Here is a 14,006-nt window from a genome sequence, read left to right as displayed (position 1 = left end):
CCTCTCCGGAGTGGCCGCATACTTCAAACACCACGACTGTCATTATTCACCCTAGCGGAAAGTTGAGTGGCAGTGGAACCCCCTGCCCCCTCCCTCCCCACCGATCGGCCGCAGAGTGGCATCGGAATCCCCCCAGAGGATGATACGTCATACCCCCTCTCCTCCCACCACTCCCCCCAGGGGATGATCGGTCACACCCCCTCCCTCCCTCCCTCCCTCCCCACCCCCCAAGATGGTCTGTATCAGAGAGCCGCTCTCTCTGCTTTTTTCATTCGCGCCCAGGCGTGCTGCTTCAGATTTTTTTTGAAATGCGCATGCACAGTTCAGAGCTCCGATCGTTCCGGCAGTGCTAAGCCCCGCCCACAGCGCAAATCGGTCCGGAGCCGGCAAAACGCATATGGGCGCGCTGGAAAGAGGATTCCGGGCTCGGATCCGTATTACGCCCGGATCCTGCCCTTAGGCTCCGATTGGTAAAATCGGGCCCATTGTGTGGCTATGAAGATACGCAAAAGAAAGAGATTTGCCTTGCCAATAAAGAGCTGGAGGAACAACACCACAGAACACATTCTTTCTGGTTGTATCACAGCTTGGTATGGCTCCTGCTCTGTCCAGGACTGCAAGAAACTGCAAAGGGTCATGAATGAAGCCCACTCCATCACTCAACTAGTCTCCCACCTATTGATTCTGTCTATACTTCTCGCTGCCTCGGGAAAGTAGACACCGTAATCAAGGACCCAAGCACCCCGGACATAGCTCAGAATTGTACCACCCTGCCCACCACGGGAATCGGAGCGGGTGAGGGGCGGACAATGGAAATGTCTGTTGACCTCAGGCAGGATTTTACAGTTTCAGGACTAGCAAGACCATAAAATCCTGCCCACATTCTCTTCCACCTTCTTCCATCGGGAAAAGGATACAAAGGTCTGAGAGGCCGTACCAACTGACTCAAGAACAGCTTCTTCCCTGCTGCCATCAGACCTCTGAATGGACCTACCTTATATTAAGCTGATCTTTCTCTGCACCCTGGCTATGAATGTAACTCTACATTCTGCACCCTCGTCTTTCCTTCTCCCCTATGAACTCTATGTACGGTATGCATTGTCTGTACAGCACGCAGAAACAATACTTTTCATTGTATTCCAATACATGTGACAATAATAAATCAAATTAAGACTTATCTAGATAGCCATATGAACGGAGTGGGAATGGAGGGATATAAAAGAATGGTCTAGTTTGGACCAGGGAGCGGCACGGGCTTGGAGAGCCGAAGGGCCTGTTCCTGTGCTGTATTGTTCTTTGTTCTTTGTTCTTTGTTCAAATCAAATCAAATTATCTTAGCTATCAGCACTCAAAGAAGCTGATGCCACCTGCAGTCTTCCTTACAAGTCCTCCTGTGTGGCGTGGTGGTAATGTCATTGGGTTGGTAATGCCGAGGCCCAGTCTAATGATCTGGGGACTGGGTTCAAATCCCACCATGGCAGCTGGTGGAAATTAAATTAAGGATCTGGAATTGAAAATTTAGTGACCAAGTAATCATTGTTTGCTCATCTGGTTCTCCTATTCCTTTAGGGAAGTACCAATAAGAAGTCTCACAACACCATGTTAAAGTCCAACAGGTTTATTTGGTAGCACGAGCTTTCGGAGCATTGAGCCTTCATCAGGTCACTGAAGAGTTGTGTTCACAAACAGGGCATATATAGACACAAACTCAATTAAAAGATAATGGTTGGAATGTGAGTCTTAACAGGTAATCAAATTGAATTGGCTTTCTGGAAGGAAATCTGCCTTCTTTACTCGGTCTGGCCTACATGTGGCTCCAGACCCACAGCAATGTGGTAGACTCTAACAGCTCTCTGAAATGGTGCGGCAAGACACTCACTTCAAGTGGTTAGGCCACACATGCTGGCCCTGTCAGTGACACCCGTATCACATGAAAGGACAAAGCACAATGCAAGCTGGAAGAAAAGCATCTCCTCTTCCTGCTGGTCACCTTATAACCTGCTGTTCACAAAAATGTAACTTCAGGCCTTAGTCACACCCTCCATAACCATTACGCCTGTGGGTGGTTGCAATATGGGAAGAGAGGGTCAGCTGGGGAGGAAGGGAAATGTGAATGTAATGACTTCAATGAGGCCCATGAGGTGGGTCTCTTGGAGAATGAGCTCCCTGATTGAGGTGATGATTGCCTCTCCCATCAGGGAGCCTCACCTGTACATATGCATTGAGGAATGTCAGGGCTACTAACACTCTGGATTCTGACTTTATACCTGAAGCACTCTTAGGAGTGGAATTGAATTTGTAAATCAAGGAAATCTGGTGAAGGGACATCAGTCTCTGAGGAGCTATTTCAGTGAAATAATTCTCAAAGCAGTTTGTGGGGCTTTGAGTCCAAGGATTGGGCTTGTACTTAGGCTCATCTTGCGATTACGTACTCACTATGTTCTGGCTACATTTTCTGTTAAGTTTTCACTTCTGCTGCATTTCAGGCTTTCTTTCCCCTTCGTTTCTTGATTTCTTGTGCTTTTGTTGTACGCTGCACTATTTTAACCCTCTCCACTATTTGGTCATTCTTTCATTATTTCGACAGATCCAGCTCATTAATAACAGCCACAACTTGTTTTTATGCGGTGCCTTTAATATAGCAAGCCACTCAAGTTGCTCTCCAAGCTTTATTCAGTGTATGGAGATATTAGGGCAGATGACCAAAAACTAGATCAATGAGGGAGGTTTTAAGGCATCTTACCATGGAGGAATGAGAGGTAGTGAGTGGCAGAGGTTATGGGAAGGAATTCCAGAACTTGTGCTCGAGGTAAGAAGAAATACAGCCGCCAATGGTGTAGTGCGGTGATGTGGGAGGCAGTGACAGTGGTATTATCACTAGACTATTAATCCAGAAACTTTATAATGTTCTGGGGATCTGGATTCAGATGCTGCCAAGGCAGTGGGTGGAATTTGAATTCAATAACAAATATCTGGAATTAAGAACCTACTGATGACCATGAAGCCATTGTTGATTGTCGGAAAAACCGACCTGGTTCAGTCATGTCCTTTAGGGAAGGAAGTCTGCCGTCCTTACCTGGTCTGGCCAACATGTAGACTCCAGAGCCACAGCAGTGTGCTTGACTCTCAACTGCCCTCAAGCAACTAGGGATGGGCAATAAATGCTGGCCAGCCAGCGATGACCATGAATCACGCATGAATTTTTTAAAAATTGGGAATGCTCTGGAGTTCAACGTTGGCCGAGTACAGAGATCGCAGGGGGCTGCGTGGCCAGAGGAAATTGGGCCCTATTTTACCATTTTGATTCTAAGTGCTGGGTGGACTTGAAACTGGGAGTGTTTCAGATCTGACTTTTAGACCCGTTCTCAGGCACCCCCATACGCACTCTGCCTGTAAAAATTTCAGTGATTCCGAATCGCGCTGCACAAGTCTGTGGGCGGGGCTTAACGCGCCCGAAATCCTGCAGCTCCGACCGGTGCTTCCAACTGCGCACGTGCAGAAAACAAATGCTGCTCCCCTGCCACATCCCTCCTGGGCCAGATGATGCCTCTCCCTGGCCCCCACAGGCATTGCCCCACCCTCACAACATTACTGACCACCTTATCCCCCCACTCCCCCACCACCCAAACCAATCACGGGCCCCTGCCCCCTCCCCCCCCTCAACTGATCTCAGGCAAAGTGGCAGCGGACCCCCCTCCCCCCCCCCACTGATCACACGCAGAGTGGCAGCGGACCCCCCTCCCTCCCCCCACCGATCTCAGGTAGAGTGGCACCGGACCCCCCTTCCCCCCCCCACTGATCTCAGGCAGAGTGGCAGCGGACCCCCTTCCCCCCCTTTCCCCCCCCCACTGATCTCAGGCAGAGTGGCAGCGGACCCCCCTTCCCCCCCCACCGAACTCAGGCAGAGTGGCAGCGGAGTCCCCTTCCACCCCCACTGATCTCAAGCAGAGAGTCATCGGACACTCGACACTTACTTCCTCACTAACTGGAGCTCCTGAATTGGACTTCACGCCGATTCTGGATGGGTGAACACGGTGGTAAAGGGGGGAGTGCTGGTAAGGTTGGGCGTGCAGCCCATTCAGTCAATTTAAATGCATACAAATGCGTTTAAATGGCCGTCGTGGCCGTTTCGGGTGCGGTCCCGATTGCGGCCATTTTTGGGCCTTGGTAAACGTGGAACCGGTGCGGAGACGGGCGCAGATCGCACTACTCACCTCATGCCCGACTTTACCAAGTTTTTGCACCCGAAAACAGGCGCAACTTGATAGTAAAATCATTCTCAAGGATGAAATTGTCAAATTTGAGGTGTGGCTTCACTGAGAGTCAATGTAGGTCAAGTGTAGTTTTGTTGTCCTGCACTTGGTTGAAGTCATGAGGTTACACTGAGGCTTCATTTGAAGCAATTTTTTAAAGCGGCATCTGGGCCTTTTGGCTAAGATGCAAATGAGATTAAGCCTTGGAGGAGGTGCAATGCCTGCTCCAATCAGCTTGGATCATGTAGATCAAGCCCAAGACAGGAGGTGAGAGCCCTGTCTTGTCAGCTTGGATCGGGAATGTCTCACTTGTTGAGACTTTGAATTGGACTTTGATTGGATAGAATTGATCTAAACAATGTAGGTCAGGATAGTGTGAGTGGGACTTGGTGTGAGCTAGGACACGGGCAGCAATGCTTTGGATAACCTTCAGTTTGCAGAGGGCTGTATGAAGTGACACAATTCTGAGGTTCATTAGAATAGTTATGGGTGGCAAAGAAAGGGAGAGCATTTCTGCACTAGATTAATCTACATAAGTGTGAGCTTGAACAATGTTGCAGAGATGGAAATAGGCGATGCATCTTTCAGTGATAGTGCAGATTTGAGGTGGGGGGGAATTTTATATCCCTTGACTATCTTCCATTATGTGGAGATGCCGGCGTTGGACTGGGGTGAACACAGTAAGAAGTTTAACAACACCAGGTTAAAGTCCAACAGGTTTATTTGGTAGCAAAAGCCACACAACCTTTCGGAGCTCTAAGCCCCTTCTTCAGGTGAGTGGGAATTCTGTTCACAAACAGAGCTTATAAAGACACAGACTCAATTTACATGAATAATGGTTGGAATGCGAATACTTACAACTAATCAAGTCTTTAAGAAACAAAACAATGTGAGTGGAGAGAGCATCAAGACAGGCTAAAAAGATGTGTATTGTCTCCAGACAAGACAGCCAGTGAAACTCTGCAGGTCCACGCAACTGTGGGAGTTACAAATAGTGTGACATGAACCCAATATCCCGGTTGAGGCCGTCCTCGTGTGTGCGGAACTTGGCTATCAGTTTCTGCTCAGCGACTCTGCGCTGTCGTGTGTCGTGAAGGCCACCTTGGAGAACACTTACCGGAATATCAGAGGCCGAATGCCCGTGACCGCTGAAGTGCTCCCCAACAGGAAGAGAACAGTCTTGCCAACATCTTCATGCACAGGTTCGAACAAGACTTCTTCACCACACGGGACCTTCAACCGATGCTATACACTAGATACATCGATGACATTTTCTTCCTTTGGACTCATGGTGAACAATCACTGAAACAACTCTATGATGACATCAACAAGTTCCATCCCACCATCAGGCTCACCATAGACTACTCTCCGGAATCGGTTGCATTCTTGGACACACGCATCTCCATTAAGGACGATCACCTCAGCACCTCACTGTACCGCAAGCCCACGGATAACCTCACGATGCTCCACTTCTCCAGCTTCCACCCTAAACACGTTAAAGAAGCCATCCCCTACGGACAAGCCCTCCGTATACACAGGATCTGCTCGGATGAGGAGGATCGCAACAGACACCTCCAGACGCTGAAAGATGCCCTCATAAGAACAGGATATGGCGCTCAACTCATTGATCAACAGTTCCAACGCGCCACAGCGAAAAACCGCACCGACCTCCTCAGAAGACAAACACGGGACACAGTGGACAGAGTACCCTTCGTTGTCCAGTACTTCCCCGGAGCGGAGAAGCTACGGCATCTCCTCCGGAGCCTTCAACATGTCATTGATGAAGACGAACATCTCGCCAAGGCCATCCCCACACCCCCACTTCTTGCCTTCAAACCGCACAACCTCAAACAGACCATTGTCCGCAGCAAACTACCCAGCCTTCAGGAGAACAGTGACCATGACACCACACAACCCTGCCACAGCAACCTCTGCAAGACGTGCCGGATCATCGACACAGATGCCATCATCTCACGTGAGAACACCATCCACCAGGTACACGGTACATACTCTTGCAATTCGGCCAACGTTGTCTACCTGATACGCTGCAAGAAAGGATGTCCCGAGGCATGGTACATTGGGGAAACTATGCAGACGCTGCGACAACGGATGAATGAACACCGCTCGACAATCACCAGGCAAGACTGTTCTCTTCCTGTTGGGGAGCACTTCAGCGGTCACGGGCATTCATGTAAATTGAGTCTGTGTCTTTATAAGCTCTGTTTGTGAACAGAATTCCCACTCACCTGAAGAAGGGGCTTAGACCTCCGAAAGGTTGTGTGGCTTTTGCTACCAAATAAACCTGTTGGACTTTAACCTGGTGTTGTTAAACTTCTTACTATCTTCCATTACACAGTTAGCAACTACCTAAAGCTTCAACTCCTTTTCTGTAATTGACATTGTTGCAATATGTCTTTAAGGGATAGCAGCATGCCATCACCAGAAGGCACGTGTGCCATGTGATCCAGTCTCAGTTTCACTTTGTTCCATGAGAACACACAGCTCTGCTGCTGATGACTTCAATTTTCTAACTATGTTAATCTGTCCTCATGTGCCTAGTTTACGTAAATGAACCCACAGTATGTTTACACAATCCCTTGTGAGTGATTAATGCCTTTATATCATTATAGCAATATATAAGGTATATTTGGGGAGACGATTTGGGGAGTGGTATTATTACTAGACTATTAATCCAGAAACTCAGCTACCTTGCATTAAGTTGATTTTTCTCTACACCCTAGCTATGACTGTAACACTACTTTCTGCACTAGCTCCTTTCCTTATCTATGAGCGGTATGCTTTGTCTGTATAGCGCGCAAGAAACAGTACTTTTCATTGTATACCAATACATGTGACAATAATGAATCAAATCAAATAAAATAACATTCTGTGGACTGGGTTCGAATCCTGGCACGGCAGATGGTAGAGTTTGAATTCAATTAAAAAATATATGAAATTAGGAATCTACTGATGACCATGAAACCATTGTCAATTGTCAGATAATTTGTAAGAAAAACCCATCTGGTTCATTAATGTCCTTTAGGGAAGGAAATTTGCAGTCCTTACCTGGTCTGGCCTGCATGTGACCCCACTTTTGTGGCATGAATGTTACATTTTTTGGGCGGCACGGTAGCACAGTGGTTAACACTGCTGCTTCACAGCTCCAGGGACCTGGGTTCGATTCCCGGCTTGGGTCACTGTCTGTGTGGAGTTTACACATTCTCCTCGTGTCTGCGTGGGTTTCCTCCGGGTGCTCCGGTTTCCTCCCACAGTCCAAAGATGTGCGGGTTAGGTTGATTGGCCATGCTAAAATTGCCCCTTAGTGTCCTGAGATGTGTAGGTTAGAGGTTAGATGTGCAGGTAAATGTGTAGGGATATGGGGGTAGGGCCTGGGTGGGATTGTGGTCGGTGCAGACTCGATGGGCCGAATGGCCTGTTTCTGCACTGTAGGGTTTCTATGATTCTATGATTCTTGTCAGCCCAAGCCTGGATACTGTCCAGGACTTGTTGCTTTTGGCATGGGTTGCTTCAGTATTGGAGGAGTTGCAAATGGTACTGGACAATGTGCAGCAATCAGCGAACATTCCCACTTCTGACCTTATGATGGAAAGAAGGTCATTGATAAAGCAGCTGAAGATGGTTAGGCCTGGGACACTACCTTGAGGAAGTCCTGGAATGATGTCCTGGAACTGAAATGATGGACATCCAACAACCAAAACAATCTTCCTTTGTTCTAGGTATGACTCCGATTAGCGGAGAGTTTTCCCCTTTATTCCCATTGGTTTCAGTTTTGCTTGGACTCCTTGATGCCACACTTGGTGAAATGTGGCCCTGATGTCCAGGGCTGTCATTCTCACCTCACCTCTGGAGTGCAGCTCTTTTGCCCATATTTGAAACAAGGCTGTAATGAGGTCAGGAGCTGAGTGGCCATGATGGAACTCAAACTGAGCAACCGTGAGTAAGTGCTATTCTTGAGTAAGTACCATTTAATAGCACTGATGACCCCTTTACCTACTTTACTGATGATCAACAGCAGACAGATGGGCCAGGTTGAATTTGTCCTGTTTCTTGTGGACAGGACATACCTGGGCAATTTTCCACATTGCCAGGTAGATACCAGAGTTATAGCTATACTGGAAGAGCTTGGCTAGGGATGCGGCAAGTTCTGATGCACTAGTCTTCGGAACTATTGCCGGGATATTGTCAGGGCCCATAACCTTTGCAGTATCCAGTGCCTTCAGCTATTTCTTGATATTATGTGGAGTGACATGTATTGGTTGAAGACTGACATCTGTGATGCTGATCTGCAGGAGACCGAGATGGATCATCCTATGGACTTCCTGACTAAGCTTGTCGCAAATGCTTCTGCCTTTTGTTTTGTGCTGTAAGTGCTGGGCCCTCCATCATTGAGGATGGGGATAGTGTGGAGCCTCTTCCTCCAGTGAGTTATTCAAATGTTCAGCACTATTCACTGCTGGATGTGGCAGGATTCCAGAGGTTTGGTGCAAGGAAACAAACATTGGAGTTCAGAAATACGTTCAGGAAAAAAGCTTTTCTTTTCTCTCTTTGACTATTTTACTTCACCAATTGTCCTGTTGGAGAAGTAGGCAATCTAGTGGTTTATTTTGGTGACTTCCTCTGCCTATCAAAAGAGATTTGCCCACCAAGACATTCTTACCTAGACTAGGAAGGCAGAATGGTCAGTCTATGTAGATTTGAGGTGGAGATGTTGGCGTTGGACTGGGGTGGGCACAGTAAGAAATCCCACAATGCCAGGTTAAAGTCCACTGGTTTATTTGGAATCACGAGCTTTTGGAGTGCTGCTCCTCCATCAGGTGAGTGGAGAGGTAGATTTCACAAACACGGCATATACGGGCTTGCAAATTCCTACCAACTGTCCTGGCTTGAGACAATTTAACACCTCTTAAACCTATGATTATCCCTCTCTCCACTTGCACTGTCTGTACCTGTAAAGCCTTGATTACCTTTAAAGACTCGCATTCCAACCATTATCTTGCAATTGTGTCTTTGTCTATATATGCATTATAGTTGATCTTGTCTCGCACTAAGTTGATCTTTCCCTACACTCCAGCTATGACTGCAACACTACATTCTGCACTCTCTCCTTTCCTTCTCTATGAACGGTATGTTTTGTCTGTATAGCACGCAAGAAAAAATATTTTTCACTGTGTACTGATACATGTGACAATAATAAATCAAATCAAATCAAATGAAGGAGCAGCTCGTGATTCCAAATAAACCTGTTGGACTTTAACCTGGTGTGTGAGACTTCTTACTGGGTAGATTTGGAAAAGAACAATTGTCGTGATGGAAAAATCCACATTTATTGTTAGATGATGCAACAAAGCAGATTAAAACGCACCATTCTTCAATATCTGTCGAAGGCAGGTATCAAAGTAAATAACCTTGAAACATTATTTTTAAAAGGAAACATTCCCTCAATGTAAAAAGAGCAGCTCTTCATCACAGCACGATGCTATCAACACCTTTTACGGACATAAAATGGTTCAGACTAAAAAAATACTTAAAGCAAGTTTGCGAGGTCACAGCTAATGTTTGGATGAGTTATACAAATATCAAATTAAAACGCAGACAGTGCTGAACCGCTGGATTTAAGTCACTTGCATTGTTGCGCGATGGAATCTATCGAACTATTCATAGCTCACATGAAATTACCCACACATGAGGGGTTAAGTTAATGATAGCAAGAGACGGTTTAAAATGTTTCCAAATTGCTTCTCATTACTCTTTTGGTTAGATTCGGGTGGCGAAATATAATTTACATCATGACAAATAGAACATTCCGTGAAGCATACGATGGACACAGTCTTGCGCTATTGCAGTGTACCTCGCTTGGAAATGAAACCAATGCACAACGCTTCAACCACGACCGAAACAACCATCAGGAAAACGTATTGGACATTACGTTAAAATCGACCTTGAAAGGAAAGTAGCTTCAATAATAAAACAAACATTTGATAACACATAAGCCCAACAGCACTCTGCTCTGCAGGAGACCAGAGAGCACTCTCCTGTTAGTGACCACAACTGAGATGTTTTCCCTCATCGTGTTTAAAATCAGTACCACGGAAACATCAAGATCATGCTCAATAATATCCTTGAAAGATTGCACAGGATGTAAATCCTTTCTAATATTTTCAAAGGCAAGCAGGTACCTGAGTACGGATTTGACTGCAACTTTAGCCCCTGCAAGAAAGGATGTTGTGCACAACAAAGTAATGTCGAAGGATTACGGTAGAATGTTAGCGCAAAAATAAAAATTAACGCAAAGTAAATTTGAGCTCATTCCGAACAATTATTGCCCACGATTCAATGTGCTTGAATGCTAATCATTCCACTTCATAATATGCAGCACAAATGCTGCCTTTAACAGCTGTTCAGTCATTGAACAAGAGAAATAAGTAAAATAAACACCATGGAGTTCTATTTTAGAACAATCCTCAATTACTGACTCGGATTATAATCATAAATTAACGCTACAAATATATGTTTTCTGTATTAATGCTAAGGAACTATTTATTAAGCGACTACAGACAGTGCAGCAGCTTAAATTGGATAATTTTCATTCCCTCTCAAGGAAGCTGAATTTGTATTGTCTCCAGGCAGGACAGCCAGTGAGATTCTGCAAGTCCAGCACGCAAACTGTGGGGGTTACTGATAGTGTGACATAAACCCAAGATCCCGGTTTAGGCCGTCCTCATGTGTGCGGAACTTGGCTATCAGTTTCTGCTCAGCGACTCTGCGCTGTCGTGTGTCGGGAAGGCCACATTGGAGAACGCTTACCCGAAGATCAGAGGCTGAATGCCCGTGACCGCTGAAGTGCTCCCCCACAGGAAGAGAACAGTCTTGCCTGGTGATTGTCGAGTGGTGTTCATTCATCCGTTGTCGTAGTGTCTGCATGGTTTCCCCAATGTACCATGCTTCGGGACATCCTTTCCTGCAGCGTATCAGGTAGACAACGTTGGCTGCAGGAAAGGACTTCCTGGACTTGCAGAATCTCACTGGCTGTCCTGTCTGGAGACAATACACATTTCTTTAACCTGTGCTTAATGCTCCCTCCACTCATATTGTCTGTATCTTTAAGACCTGGTTGGCTGTAGAGATTCGCATTCTAATCAGTATTCTGTAACTTGATTTTGTGTCTCCGTGCCCTGTTTGAGAGCAGATTTCCACTCCATCTGACGAAGGAGCAGCGCTCCGAAAGCTAATGGCATTTGCTACCAAATAAACCTGTTGGACTTTAACCTGGTGTTGTTAAAAGGAGGTGCAGGGGAGATTCACTAGGTTGATTCCGAAGTTGAGAGGGATGGCTTATGAGGGAAGACTAAGTAGACTGGGACTATATGCATTGGAATTTAGAAGAATGAGGGGGGATCTTCTGGAGACATATAAAATTATGAAGGGAACAGATAAGATAGAAGCTGGGAGGCTGTTTCCACTGGTGGGTGAAACCAGAACTAAGGGACATAGCCTCAAAATAAGGATGAGCAGATTGTGGACTGTGTTGAGGAGGAATTTCTTCATGCAAAGGGTTGTGAATCTGTGGAATTCCCTGCCCAGTGAAGCAGTTGAGGCTACCTCGTTGAATGTTTTCAAGGCAAAGATAAGTAGATTTTTGAACAGTAAAGGTGAGCGGGCGGGTAAGTGGAGCTGAGTCCACAAAAAGATCAGCCATGATTTTATTGAATGGTGGAGCAGGCTTGAGGGGCCAAATGGCCTCATCCTGCTCCTAGTTCTTATTTTCTAATGTTCTTTAAAATCTTTTTCTCTAAAATCTCATTTGGAGACGCATTATTGTGCAATAATACCATTCAACCATTCGTAATTTTACTTTGGTATAGAGTGTCACAGTGGGAAATACTGAATGACTATTTTCTCATTCCCAAGTTATGAGGAAGATACGCGTCCTGAAGCTGAAAATCCTACTTTATAAGAAAATGGAGCAAATTGAAGAGATAAATCAACTGATAGTAAAATCGCCGGGGTTTCTGAAACATGTGCTTCCTGAATACACATCTGATTAACACTTGCAAAAGGAAATAGAAGGGAATCGTGACATGTCGACAATAACAATCTTTTATCACTTCACAAGGTTTAACGAGCAATGATTGAAGTCAGACAGATCATTTATTCAGCTGTGAAGTGAGCAATTATATTGGAAAAGTAGTTGAAAACCAGCAGGAGAAACATCACTGCATCTTAACAAAATAGATGAGGGAAGCCCTTAGAGAAGTCTGTTATAGATTAACACTGGCACATTTCAGGTGGTGGTACTCTACAATATAGAAAGGAGGAAGCAAAAGGTGGAAGAACATTTCAGTGATCGTAAATTCTGTGTTGGTTCTGGTCAGGATTGAGTAAGGAATGTATAACACTAAAATGAAAGAGTACAGAACATGTACTTTGAAACCGTCTTTTTGATTCAATTTGATTTATTATTGTCACATGTATTGGTATACAGTGAAAAGTATTGTTTCTTGCATGTTATACAGACAAAGCATACCGTACATAGAGAAGGAAACGAGAGAGTGCAGAATGCGGTGTTACAGTCATAGCTAAGGTGTAGGGAAAGATCAACTTAATGCGAGGTAGATCCATTCAAAAGTCTAATGGCAGCAGGGAAGAAGCTGTTCTTGAACCGGTTGGTACATGACCTCAGACTTTTGTATCTTTCTCCGACAGAAGAAGGTGGAAGAGAGAATGTCCGGGGTGCGTGGGATCCTTAATTATGCTGGCTGCTTTGTCAAGGCAGTGGCAAGTGTAGACAGAGTCAATGGTTGGGAGGCTGCTTTGCGTGATGGATTGGGCTACATTCACGACCTTTTGTAGTTTCTTGCGGACTTGGGCAGGAGTCATGCCAAGCTGTGATACAACCAGAAAGAATGCTTTCTATGGTGCACACTGAGCCACATTTGGAGATATTAGGTCAGATGACCAAAAAGTTAATTAAACAGGTAGGTTGTAAGGAGTGTCTTAAAGAGGGAGAGTGAGGTCGTAAGGCAGAGGGATGGTAGGGAGGAAATTTCAAAGTTTTAGGCCTAGGTTAATGAAAGCCAAAGCCACCAATGGTGAAGCGATTAAAATCAGGTATGCAAGATGAGGTCACGGAGGAGTTCCCATGTCTATGTTGGTTTCCTCTGGATGCTCTGGTTTCCTCCCACAGTCATGATGTGGAGATGCCGGCGTTGGACTGGGGTAAACACAGTAAGAAGTTTAACAACACCAGGTTAAAGTCCAACAGGTTTACTTGGTAGCAAAAGCCACACAAGCTTTCGGAGCTCTAAGCCCCTTCTTCAGGTGAGTGGGAATTCTGTTCACAAACAGGGCATATAAAGACACAAACTCAATTTACATGAATAACGGTTGGAATGCGAATACTTACAACTAATCAAGTCTTTAAGAAACAAAACAATGTGAGTGGAGAGAGCATCAAGACAGGCTAAAAAGATGTGTATTGTCTCCAGACAAGACAGCCAGTGAAACTCTGCAGTTCTAGGCAACTGTGGGGGTTACAAATAGTGTGACATGAACCCAATATCCAGGTTGAGGCCGTCCTCGTGTGTGCGGAACTTGGCTATCAGTTTCTGCTCAGCGACTCTGCGCCGTCGTGTGTCGCGAAGGCCGCCTTGGAGAACGCTTACCCGAATATCAGAGGCCGAATGCCCGTGACCGTGACCGTAACCGTGACCGTGATCACGGTCATTCGGCCTC

Source organism: Mustelus asterias, chromosome 9, assembly GCF_964213995.1.
Source record: "Mustelus asterias chromosome 9, sMusAst1.hap1.1, whole genome shotgun sequence".
NCBI lineage: Eukaryota > Metazoa > Chordata > Chondrichthyes > Carcharhiniformes > Triakidae > Mustelus > Mustelus asterias.
Note: the sequence above shows the minus strand (reverse complement) of the source record.